We start from the raw sequence: 13,734 nt of genomic DNA, 5'->3' as shown, positions 1-13,734 counted from the left end.
TTACGTAGCTGTGAGTCTGAAAAGCTGACAGTGTGAAAACAATTGTGGTTTATTTTCCTAGGTTTTGCATTTCCTGAATGTCTTCTGATTTTAGGAGAAAGCACAAAGGATTTACAGTTTCCAGCCTGTTCCTATTTCATGCAGTTGCAGCATGTCCTTCTTACTCATTTTCTTTTAAGCCAGGCAGTTTCTGTCTCTCCCATCTGTCTCCCTATGAAAGTTTACCCACGCCTCTAAGCAATCTTTTCATCCTGCTCCATACCCACTGCACCACTCTACATTACAGAAGGAAACAACTTTCATACCATCATAGAATCATAGAATTGGCTGGGTTGGAAGGGACCTCAGAGATCATCAAGTCCAACCCTTGATCCACTCCCGCTGCAGTTCCCAGCCCATGGCACTGAGTGCCACATCCAGGCTCTTTTGAAATATCTCCAGACACGGAGAATCCACTACTTCCCTGGGCAGCCCATTCCAATGTCTGATCACCCTCCCTGTAAAGAAATTCTTTCTAATCTCCAACCTAAACCTCCCCTGGCACAACTTGAGACCCTGCCCTCTTGTCTTGCTGAGAGTTGCCTGGGAAAAGAGCCCAACCCCCCCCTGGCTCCAACCTCCTTTCAGGGAGTTGTAGAGAGTGATGAGGTCTCCCCTGAGCCTCCTCTTCTCCAGGCTGAACACCCCCAGCTCCCTCAGCCTCTCCTCATAGGGCTTGTGCTGGATCCCTTCACAGCCTCCTTGCTCTTCTCTGGACCTGCTCCAGCACCTCAATCTCCTTCCTGAGCTGAGGGGCCCAGAACTGGACACAGGACTCAAGCTGTGGCCTCACCAGAGCTGAGCACAGGGGCAGAATCCCTTCCCTGGACCTGCTGGCCACGCTGTTCCTGATCCAGGCCAGGATGCCATTGGCCTTCTTGGCCACCTGGGCACACTGCTGGCTCATGTTCAGCTTCCTGGGCATCCCAGGTCCCTTTCTGCCACTCTGTGCCCAGCCTGGAGCTCCCCATGGGGTTGTTGTGGCCAAAGTGCAGGACCCGGCACTTGGCACTTTGTCCTTGTCAAGCCTGGAAAAGTGCTGGGTTTGGTAGCTGAATTTTTCAAGGGCTCAGAGATACACAGATTAACTTGTGCAGCCTGCAGACTTGGGAATCACGATGCTGGAGGTCCAGCTGTATGGATATTAGATTTGGGTCAGCAGATTTGGTCCCTTTCTGGAAAAAAATAATAAACTGTTTATGCTTTCCTGGTTAGAAAGTCCTATCTCTCTCTTCCAAAAGGGTTAGGAATTCAATAGACACTGTAGGTAATCTTCCCCCAGGATGCCATGTGAGGATTCTTTGTGCTATGAAGTCCTTTATACTGGCTCAAACCATATTTAGGTGTTGGCAAAGCCAGTGGTTGCCTTGGGGGGGCTGCATCCATCTCCCATCCCTGTCACAGGGAGCAGGATGTGCTGGCACAGCCACCAAGATGCCAGCCTCTCTTTCTTTCTTTCTTTTTGTTTTTTGTTTTGCTGACCAACCCATCACAAAAAAAGAGTCCATTTTTCTCTAACTTATCTTTCTTTTTTTTTTTTTTTCTGACCAATCCATTACCAAAAAAAAAAAAATCCATTTTTTTCTAGCTTTGCTGGAAGTGCAGGGCTGGAAAGCTGAGCTGCCTTCAGCAGCTGCTGATGTGCAAATGCAGAGTTTCCAAGGTGTCAGAGTAGGAGTGAGGGGATGCTGGGAATATCTGGGCTTTAGACTCATCTCCATAATAATGAAGTCAGTCAGAAAAGGAGATGTCTAAGTCTTTGCCTCTTTTTTGCTTTCTTGGAGTAGAAAATTTCTCCTCCCTCCAGTTTGTGATTATTTTCCTGTGATTTGAGCTTTCTGCTCAAGTTTTAACAAGGCCCTTCCTCAAGAGCTACCTTTTCCAGCTTCTGATATATTCCAGTGGCAGGGGAACAACTCATTGATTTATTTATTTTCACTCCCAGCAGCAGGAGGAAGAATGGTGAATTCTCCCTCTCTCTTTTCTCTTGGTTTCAGCTGCTGTAATCACAAAACCCCAGGCACCAGGAGCCTCAGCAAAACCAACTCTGCCAACGTTTGTGTTTGTTTCCCCACTGAAGTCTGAAAGGTTTTCATGCAGAAATCATTTCATCTGCTAGCTCAGAATAAAGGCAACTCACATCTGCCCTTTGCAGGAATGGCTTCTTTGTGCTGGGATGCCTCAGTGTGTAATTTCCTGGAAAAATCCTCTTTTTCTGGAGACAAAGTTTAGCTTAGATCATTTCTGGGGGGGTGGGGGTGGTGGGGAGGCAGTGTCTGGGAGCAATCACAGGGAGTTGTGGTTCCATCACGTTTCTCCTGATGAGGAATTTGGCATCAAAATTTGTAGGAGATTTGGGCATGTGTGGGCACAGCATGGCCCTTCTGGGTTACTCATTAACCAGATAATGCTAATGAGCTAGGGGGACTTCTCTGTGTCCCTTGTCACACACAGCCCAGGTTGCTACCTGCAAGTAAAGACCTCGTGCAGTGGTGCCACAAATGGATGAGAATTCTGTAACATCCCCTTGCTATCTGTTCTTACAGGTCTGGAGGGCTTTTTTGTAGCTATCCTACAAAACTCCACTGATTTGTGCCACTTCTGTCACTGTTAAGAATGACAAAGAAAAGAAAAATTAACAGAGATCTGGCTGCTGAGCCCAGTGCTCCCTGACTGTACCATAGCCACCAAATTCTTTCAGCTCCTCTGTCCCACACCCAGACTCCAAGTCATTTAGGTCAAGACCTGCCATTTCCTACAGGATATCTTGAATGCCTGCAGGGAAAAGTAATAATCAAGGGGAAAAAGAAAAAAAAAAAAAAATATTAGAGCTAGATAATTCCTCCCTAGCCACACACAGAGAAATCAGGGGGTGGAATTGTAAGGAGGGATCCAGGATGTAGTCAATATTCTTACTGGAAATAAGTAAATAAATGAATGAATAAAGGAATAAAAGAATAGCAGATAATAAAAATAAAGTAATAAAAGAATAACAAATAATAAAAGAATTAAAATAATAAAATAATAAAAAAAATATAAGCTAGCTTCACTTGAATGTTGATCCTTTCCATCCCTCTGACTTCAAAATCATTTTTTTCCTTTCTGTGAGAGCTCCATGTGCCAGGTCTCCACATGGAGAGCTGATGTAGCTCCAGGTTTGGGCAGAAGGACTGAGGACCTGCAGCCCTTTCCATCTGGCTATTTCCACCAGGCTTTTCTCTCCCCTTTGCTCCAGATGACGACCTTTCCCATTCTTCTCCTCCAGCATCTGCTGCCTATTTTGCTCAAGCCCAGCCTGCCTCTTCCTTTTCCTTTCATTGTCTAGAAGAAATGAAAAGCATTTGGCTGGGAAACGTTTCCCCAGAAAGGCAAAAAATATGTTGCATAAGCAAGACTGAGTTTTCCTCTTCCTGCCCAAAGCAGAGCAAGGCAAGGTCCTTCCCTCCTGTCTGTCCTGTCTGTCCCTTTAGAGGTGATCTGAGGCTGAGGCACTGCCAACAATTCATCAGAAAGGGAAACCCTTGGCTTTTCCTTCCCCTGGGGACCAATTTGCAAGGAGAACTTGAGAAAGGATCATTTCCTACAGCACGTAGTTCCACGGGTCATCACCAGCTTGAGACATTCACACCTCCAGATAAATTTTATTTTAAGGTTTTCCACAGACAGAAGACAGTCTTGTCAGTTGACAAGACTTGACAGTTGGCGGCCGGTCACTAGTGGTGTCCCCCAGGGATCAGTGTTGGGCCCAGTTCTGTTCAATATCTTTATCGACGACCTAGACGAAGGGATTGAGTCCATCATCAGCAAATTCGCAGATGACACCAAGCTGGGAGGAAGTGTGGACCAACTCGAAGGCAGGAGGGCTCTGCAGAGGGACCTGGACAGACTGGAGAGCTGGGCCGATTCCAACGGGATGAGGTTCAACACGGCCAAGTGCCGGGTCCTGCACTTTGGCCACAACAACCCCATGGGGAGCTCCAGGCTGGGCACAGAGTGGCTGAGAGCAGCCAGGCAGAAAGGGACCTGGGAGTCTGGATCGACAAGAAACTGAACATGAGCCAGCAGTGTGCCCAGGTGGCCAAGAAGGCCAATGGCATCCTGGCCTGTATCAAAAACAGCGTCACCAGCAGGTCCAGGGAAGGGATTCTTCCCCTGTACTCAGCGCTGGTTAGGCCACACCTCGAGTCCTGTGTCCAGTTCTGGGCCCCTCAGTTTAAGAAGGATGTAGAGGTCCTGGAACAGGGCAAAGGAGGGCAACCAGGCTGGTGAAGGGACTCGAGCACAGACCCTATGAGGAGAGGCTGAGGGAGCTGGGGCTGTTCAGCCTGAAGAAGAGGAGGCTCAGGGGAGACCTCATTGCTGTCTGCAACTACCTGAAAGGAGGCTGTAGCGAGGTGGGAACTGGACTCTTTTCACAGACGACCTTCAACAAGACAAGAGGACACAGTCTTAAGTTGTGCCAGGGGAGGTTTAGGTTAGATATTAGAAAGAATTTCTTCACGGAGAGGGTGATTAGGCTATGGAATGGACTGCCCGGTGAGGTGGTAGATTCTCCGTCCCTGGAGACATTTAAAAAAAGACTGGATGTGGCACTCAGTGCCATGGTCTAGCAACTGCTCCGGTGGGTCAAGGGTTGGACTAGATGATCTCTGAGGTCCCTTCCAACCCGGCTGATTCTATGATTCTATGATTCTAAGACTAATGCCTGGGAGAGGAATCCAAGTCTGGACATTCTAAGGCTTTTTAATTATCACTGGAACTATGACCACATTGAAGATCAAGAACAGATGTCTGGGTCTCCTGTGTTAGTGTCTGCTGAGGGTCGTGGGGTTTTGTGAACCTGGCTGGTGCTGAGATTATTTTGCTAGTGAGTTTACATTGGTATTGTAGGCCTGGATTACTAATTAGCCTAGAATTAGAAGGTGAAGATTTTGCCATTAAGGTCATTTGGCCTCAACCCAATCCAAGCTCTGTGCTGTTTTTCTTCGCTTCAGTGGAACTCACAGCATGGATTTAGTTGGGGACCTTTGTAGGTTTTCTGATCTGACCCCCCCTGTAAAAGTACAGCTGAACCAGGATGCTCAGGACTGTGTCCAGCTGAGCTTTGGCTCTCTCCAAAGGTGGAGGTTTTGCAGCTTCCCTGGGCACCTCTTCCAATACCACATCAGCTCTGAGAAACCCCTTAAGCCTTCTCATCCCTACAGGAAAGCTGGGGAGGGACATTTTAGGATGTCAGGAAGTGATAGAGATGGGGGAATGGATTCAAACTAGAGAAAGGGAGATTTAGAGTGGATGTTAGGATGGTCAGAGGGTGGTAAGACCCTGGCACAGGTTGCCCAGAGAGGTGGTGGAAGCCCCATCCATCCCTGGAAGTTTTTAAGGCCAGGCTGGATGGGGCTTGGAACAACCTGAGCTGGTGGGAGGGATCCCTGCCCATGGCAGGGTGGAATTAAATGATCTTAAAGGTCCCTTCCAACCCTGAAAAATCTATGATTCTATGATCCTTTTGTTGCTTTTTTTTTTTTTTTTTTTTTTGGTGCATGGCAGCCTGCCAGTGTCCCTCCAACACATTTCCACACTTTCCCTTCTGTGATTTGGGAAGAGCTGTTCACACCCCACCTGATGGGGAAGCTCAGCTGGCAGAATAGGGCAGGAGGAGGATGTAAATCTTCCCCTCTGGGTCTGTTTTCCTAATTTGCAATTGTAAGAGACTAACCTGTTGTAACAAGGGTGATGGAAATGGAAATTAGCTGGGAAAAAAAACAAAAAAAAAAGAAAACAAAAAAAAAGGGAAGGTGAACTTGCCTATGAACCCAGAGGTAAAGGTGAAGCACCAAGTGGATTTTTCCAACCCACTGGTGACCCATGAGCCATGCTAGGAAAGGTTTACCCTTCCCAAAACTGGAGAAAAAGAGAAAAGAAACAAAAAGTTTCTGTCTAGTTTATGAAACAGCTGAAGTGAAAATCAAGCACATAATGAAAGGAGCTACCTAGGAGGATGAGATTTGTCGTTAGGAGAGACCTGACTTTTCTAAAGGTGGTTTTTAGCCTTCTCAGATGCTTAAAGTTTGCATTCTCTTCTGTGTTTCCCCATCCCTGGGGCTGCTGAGATTTCAAGCTCTCACATTATCAGCCCTTACTTGGAGCTCTCACTTCTTCTCCTCACCTGTACTCTGATTTGTAGTCATGGCCACAAACTTGTTTTAAATAGACACAAAACTCTCCAAAAAGACCCAGTGACTCAGCACCTTGATCCTATTCCTTGTCAATCCAGGCTCTGTTTTTGTTGCAGCTGCTTTAGAAACCTTGGATTCCTTCCTGAGATTTGTCCATGGGTGTGGTGGCAACAGATGAACTGAGTTTATGGGGGATGCAGGGAGATGCCAAGTTATACAGTCTATGGATAATAATAATAATAACTACATCACACACAGTCCATGCTGTCCTGCATCTCTATGGCCTTAAACATCAGTGCTTCTATCAAAAGGATGTTACTTTTGAGGAATATTTGCCCTTGAACTCAGTGATGCCCCATCTCGCTGGCACAGCTCCCTTCCCTTGATGCCTCTGAGGATTTCCTGCTGGCTGGAATTGCATTTCCCTGTTTTGTTTGTCCTCCATGTGTCTGCTTCCATGGCACAGGGTTATTGCAGGCAGCACAAGGCATCTCCTCTGTAGGGTGGCATTTGAGAAGGTTGTTATTAGCCTGCATTAGGGCTCACGATGTACTCTACAGCTGCACAGCACTCAGCTTATCAGCTACTGCTGCACCTGGATCTTCCTTTTCCTTTTCCAGTTTGGTCCCTGCCTTCTGCTAGCTTTGTATAAACTGGGTTTGTATAAACTGTATTTCCATCTGTTTGGCTTTTTGGACATGCATCAGGTTCTCTTCCCCATACTGAGTTCCAGCAGCTCTCCTCTTAGCCCAAACCCACATCCAAACTCTTTGGCCTCCAGCAGCTGGCTAAATAAAAGGACTTTGATCCATTTTCACTCCCCAGAATATTTAAAAACTCAGTAGCATAACAAATCCCAGCAATTTTCAAACATTTTTAGCAAATCCCCCCAAAATCCTTCTACAAATACTGCTGCTCATATGTAGAAATGTTATGACAAGACCAAACAAGAATGGACCTGAGATTTCCCAGGTCAGGAAATCAAGTGTCAGCCAATTCCACTTCTCTCTGTCCTCTACAATTCTCAGGCAGAGGAGACAGAGGTCAGCAAGGGCCTGGAGAGGCTGTGTGCTCACTCTGAGATGTTTATTTTCTATTATTTAGTTATCTCTGCTTCTCCACTTCTTCCCTGGGAACTGCCCTGGGAAGTGCTGAGGAAGCTCCTGTGTCCCAGTGATCTCCCAGCAAGAGATTTATCTCCCAGCAAGACTGCTCAAGTCATCCAAAAATCATATCCCACAACCACATTTGCTTTGAGAGTTCTTCTGCTGGCACTCACACTGCCCTCCTGGCTGATGAGAACTCAAAGAAATACAAAGAATTGCCCCCAGCACTGGGTTGTAGAGGGGTGATAGTTTTAATACAGGCTTTAACATTATTTTTTTTTTTTCCTTTACTTGAAAAGCTCTACAAATCTCTCCCCACTTGCCCTGGGCTCTTGCAGAGAAATCAGAGCCAGAGCAGATGAAACCTCCCAAAGCCCAGACCCCTAGGAACCAAATTCTGCTCCAGGCACTGGGATGCCAGAGGGGAAGGGAGGCAGATGAAGGGTTTAAACTCTTGTGTCCCTCCCTCTGGCAGGATTCAGCCAGGATTATAATCCCCTTCCCACACAAAGCACACTGCTGATGGCAGGATATTAGATCTGGGGATATGCACATTATGAGCTGACCATATGTGGTGTGAAACCACCTGTCATTTCTTCCTCTGGGAATGTGTTCAGTGCACAAAATTAAAAAAAAAACGGGGTGGAGCAAGAGGAAAAGTGTATTTCCTGCAAAGCCAGCCTCTCTAAACACACTATGTGCATTTATCCTGCCAAGGGTCTGCAGCAGACACACCTCACCAAGCCTCCTAATGGGAGATTAAAGAGCAGAAGCCAAAACTTTCCCCATTTGCAGACTTGAAGAGGCAAGGAGAGGGGTGGCTTTCATTGCTCGCTTCCTCCCAAACAGCTTTGCATCTGGATGCTGCTTGGAGAGCCATGGGAGCAAAGAAAGAAGCTTATCGTGAGAAAAATGCTTTATCAGGAGAAACTTCTTTAAAAAAAGGGTTGTGAAGCACTGGAAGAGGCTCCCCAGGGAGGTGGTTGAGTCTCCATCCCTCAATGTGTTTAAAAATCCCCTGGATGTGGTGCTTGGGGACATGGTTTAGTGGTGGGGCATCAGGAACAGGCTGATGTACTCACACCTTGAGTACTGTGTTCAGTTCTGGGCCCCTCAGTTCAAGAAGGATATTGAGGTCCTCGAACAGGTCCAAAGGAGGCAACCAGGCTGGTGAAGGGACTCGAGCACAGATCCTATGAGGAGAGGCTGAGGGAGCTGGGGGTGTTCAGCCTGGAGAAGAGGAGGCTCAGGGGAGACCTCATCACTCTCTCCAACTCCCTGAAAGGAGGTTGGAGCCAGGGGGGGGTTGGGCTCTTTTCCCAGGCAACTCTCAGCAAGACAAGAGGGCAGGGTCTCAAGTTGTGCCAGGGGAGGTTTAGGTTGGATATTAGAAAGAATTTCTTTACAGAGAGAGTGATCAGACATTGGAACGGGCTGCCTGGGGAGGTGGTGGACTCTTGGTCCCTGGAGACATTTAAAAAGCGACTCGATATGGCACTCAGTGCCATGGTCTAGTGACTGTGGTGGTAGTTGATCAAGGGTTGGACTCGATGATCTCTGAGGTCCCTTCCAACCCAGCTTATTCTATGATTCTATGATTCTATGATAGGGTTAGGATGAGGATGGATTTGATGATCCTGAAGGTCTTTTCCAGCCTGAGCAGTTCTATGATTCTGTGATTCCATGCTGAGGGACAGCAAAAGCTGTGCTCACCACTGAGCTTAAAGGGCCACTGCAGCCTCTCCCCTGTCATAAAATCATAGAATCATAGAATCCTTGGGGTTGGAAGGGACCTCGAAAGATCATCTAGTCCAACCCCCCCTGCCAGAGCAGGGCCACCTAGAGCACTTCGCATAGGAACGTGTCCAGGCGGGTTTTGAATGTCTCCAGTGAAGGAGACTCCACGACCCCCCTGGGCAGCCTGTTCCAGGGCTCTGTCACCCTTACAGGAAAAAAATTTTTCTGGATATTCAACTTGAACCTCCTATGCTCCAATTTACACCCATTACCCCTTGTCCTATCACTGGTCACCACTGAGAAGAGCCTAACTCCATCTCCCTGACACTCACCCCTTACATATTTGAAAACATTGATGAGGTCACCCCTCAGTCTCCTTTTCTCCAAACTAAAGAGACCCAGCTCCCTCAGCCTTTCCTCATAAGGGAGATGTTCCACTCCCTTCATCATCTTAGTAGCTCTGCGCTGGACTCTTTCAAGCACTTCCCTGTCCTTCTTGAACTGAGGAAGAATTGAGAATAATTTGAGTTGGAAGGGACCTCTAAAAGGAGGCTCAGCTGCTGCTCTGTGGCTGCACATGGCTGAGAGGGTCCTGAGCCTTGGCCCTTGGCCTTTGCCTCTCAGGCCCTCCAAAATTCAGGTTTTACCTCCCCAGCCCCTGCATAGCACCTGTGCCTCAGTGCAAGGAAAAAAATATAAAAATAATAAAGAAAAAAAAGCCCATGTGATGGGGTTTTTCCTCAGTACTGGGCTATCACTGTCATGTTTTCCAGCTGCCACCCCAAAGCAGTTGTACCCATCACAGATAACTCATCTTCACTCAAAGTGAGGGGAGTCACCAGGGGGTCACTGGGGGCTTGTTCAGGAGGAGAGCATTAGGGAACCAGCCCTGGTGTGGGCTGGGCTGAACCCCTTCCCTCCATGGCCCCTGAATGGATTTTCCCACCCCCAAGGAGGGCATTCCCAGTCCTTGTGCCACTTCCCCAGGTTTGGCCATCACCTCTCTGAAGGGAGGAGCCTCCTCCAGGATGCTGAGCATGGCTGTACCAACCCCAGTGGTACCAACCCAACCCTGGCAGGTTTGCTGAGGTTTCCTGTAGGACCCCACAGGTATGGAAGGAGAGACCAGGATGCAGTTGGCTTCCTGGGCTTTATGCACACATGGACAGCTCACATCAACAACATCCCCAAATCCTTTTTCCCAGGGCTGCTCTGAACCCATTCTACATCCATTCTGTAACTCTACTTGGGATTGCCCCAGCCCCAGCTGCACTTGGTCTTACTGAACTTCCCATGCACACCTCTCCTGCTTGGCCAGGTCACAGAATCACAGAATGGTGAGGTTGGAAGAGACCTCCAAGCTCCTCCAGCCCAACCTTGCACCAACACCACAGCCAACTCCTAACCCATGTCCTTAAGGACGAGCTCCAAATGCCTTTTCAATGCCTCCAGGGATGGGGACTCCACCACCCTCACCCCAAAGAATTTCTCCCTCATCTCCAACCTCTATCTCCACCCTCCTGGGCCATTCCAATGCCTGACAACCCTCTCAGTGAAAAAATAGTTCCTAACATCCATCCTAAAATTTCCCTGGCACAGCTCCCATCCATTCCCTTTGCTCCTTTCACAGTTCCATCCCCTCCAGCATGGCAACCACACCACAGTTTGGTGTCACCAGCAAACCTGCTGAAGGTTCCCTCCATTCCACTGCCCATGGTACCACTAAAGATGTTAAGCAGCACCAGCCCCAGTACCAACTGGACTCATCACTGGTCTCCATTTGGACATCAAGCTCTTCACCACAACTCTGAGTACAACCAATTTTGGTGCTCCCAGCTGAGTTTGAAGAGCAGACTACACCTGACACCCTCAGATGGCCTTTTCCAGAGTCATTTTTAGACACAAATTCAAGATGATGAGAACTCCTGTTGGCACTGCCAAGGATCAAAGGTTAACCATGTCCCAACAAACTGTTTTAATCCTCCAAGTTCTGTGGTATCATAGGTGCTTTTCTCAACCAAACATCTGAACTCTGCATACTGCAACCTGGCATTTGATGAGCAAAAAGGGGAGGATGAACTTGCATATTACATTTATTTCTGTTTGTAATTAAAGTGACATTTTATGGTGAGTGAGACTAATTTTCTCCAAAGTTATTAGATGGGGGAAGCAGAGATGACAATTTAATGGAGTAGAAAAATAAAATTGGTTCATTAGAGGCAGGCTAGAGACATTTTGATGAACTGATGTCCTTATCCAGGGTGGCAACAGCTAGAACAAGTAACTACAGAAACCACCACTCTGTTCCTGAAGGCAGATGCTCCCTGTTGAGGTGGTTTAGAGAGATATTTACCACTCTCTCAAGACAGTGGTTTGCAGCCCAACAGAGATGGTGTATTGCTGGAAAGTTATGCTACCTCAAGCTAGGTGCATGTGGTTTTGCCCTTCCCACCCATTTCACAAAGGGTTTGCAATTAAAGAAGTCATTTTGCCTCTGTATCCATGCAGCCTGCAGCCCATGCATCAGTGCTGCAGTGCTGAAGGGGCTGAGATGGGGAATCTGAGTTCCCTCATGGGGTTCCTTCCACTGCATCAAGTGACACTGGCAACTTGCTTAATGTCCAGTAACTACACCATGCTCATCTTCTTTTTTCCTTTCCTTTCCTTTCCTTTCCTTTCCTTTCCTTTCCTTCCTTTCCTTTCCTTTCCTTTCCTTTCCTTTCCTTTCCTTTCCTTTCCTTTCCTTTCCTTTCCTTTTCCTTTCCTTTCCTTTCCTTTCCTTCTCCTTTCCTTTCCTTTCCTTTCCTTTCCTTTCCTTTCCTTTCCTTTCCTTTCCTTTCTTTCCTTTCCTTTCCTTTCCTTTCCTTTCCTTTCCTTTCCTCTCCTTTCCTCTCCTTTCCTCTCCTTTCCTTCCTCCTTTCCTTCTCCTTCCTTCTCCTTCCTTCTCCTTTCCTTTCCTTTCCTTTCCTTCCTTCCTTTCCCTTTCCTTTCCTTTCCTTTCCTCTTCCTTCCTTCCTTTCCTTTCCTTTCCTTCCTTTCCTTTCCTTCCTTTCTCCTTTCCTTTCCTTTCCTTCCTTTCCTTTCCTTTCCTTTCCTTTCCTTTCCTTTCCTTTCCTTCTTTCCCTCCTTCCTTCCTTCCTTTCTTTTCCTTTCCCTTCCTTTTGTGGTTTTTTTTTCCCTTAATGAAGATTTACCACAGAAGAACAAACCCTGCTGTTCACCAGAGTGATCTCTCCCTCCCACAAGGAATCACGTTGAACACTGGAAATATGAGGAGTGCTATAACTATAAAAACTGCAAACAATAACTGTAATTATAATTATAATATAATGATAATATAATGATAAATATAAATATTATATATTATCAAACATTATAAATAAATAAATATAAATAGTATATAAATATAATATAACTATAATTATAATAACAATAATTATAATAACTGCAAACAATTAACCCAACCACTTAAGGCTAAATGACAGAAAGTTAGGTACAGGTGCACATTATCCATCATCATCTGAGTGGATCTTGTCCAGAGCTGTTGGAACATTAACATCTTATCTCACACCCTTTCTGTTCCATCAACTCCAGAACTAACCCTAAATCAGCTCCTCCAGGGGTTCCCCAGGAGCCAGACCAACACAAGATAACCCCCCCAGAGCTTTCCCCATCTCTTGGTTGGACTTTGCTGCCAGCAAAGTGGACACAGCAGTGCTGTAATTTTATGTAATTCCCATGAAATTCCACTTGGAGCCAGAGGAGCTGTGTCAGTGCATCCCATGGCCACATCTTGACTGTGTATTTTGGTTATCCCCAGATCTAGCATGGATTTGAGGACCTTGCTGTTCCTAACAGGCCCCATCCTGTGTCTCCATGTCTCTATCCAGCATTAGGGTTCATGTGGATGCTTCCTTCCCAAGAAGCAATGAATTATGAGGAGGAAGGAACAGAATTCCCAATCCACTTAGAGATGCCAGATTTGATGCTACCCATTCCATTTTCCAGGCAGAAACAAGTTCAGGGCTATTTCCAGCCTGGGTTGGTAAGATTTGGTGAGATCTACCTGCCTGGGACAGGAATTATTATTATTTCCTGAAAATGGGAAAATTCTCATCAGAAGGGCTCAGGGATTCAGTTATCAGGACCAGGGTAGGGATTGCTAGCCTGATGGAAAATGTTGAGGGCGCTTGTTTCTTGCTGCTCAACCACACTTCAGGAGAGGGCAAGAAAGGAGAAAGAAGAATCTTGGCACAGGACATACAGCTTGGGGAAGCTCCTGGGAGAAAAGAACTTGAAATCTGCAGCTTTTTGATCTGGGAGTAACTGGCTTCCATAACTGAGGAGCAGAACTTCCTGCAGAGAGACCAGAGCCAAAAGTCTGTCTCTAAATACAGCAAATTATTTCACCAAGCCTTGCGTTGCATTGAAGTCAGTGGGATTTTTTTAAGCTTTTTTTTTCTGTTTTAATGCTTGTCTGCTGCTAAGACTGATCCAGGAGGGCTTGTAGACTCTCACATTTCCTTCTGCTGGGCCCAAAAATGCTGGAAAGGGAGGTGATGCTCCACTACAAAAGCCCAAAACTCTGATTGCCAGCCAGGGATCCCCTGCAGCTGCCCTCCACTAAGCAGCAAAACCACTTTAGGAGGCATAAACACCATGGCAAGGTGATGATA

This window comes from Calypte anna, chromosome 5A, assembly GCF_003957555.1.
Source record: "Calypte anna isolate BGI_N300 chromosome 5A, bCalAnn1_v1.p, whole genome shotgun sequence".
Taxonomy (NCBI): domain Eukaryota; kingdom Metazoa; phylum Chordata; class Aves; order Apodiformes; family Trochilidae; genus Calypte; species Calypte anna.
Note: the sequence above shows the minus strand (reverse complement) of the source record.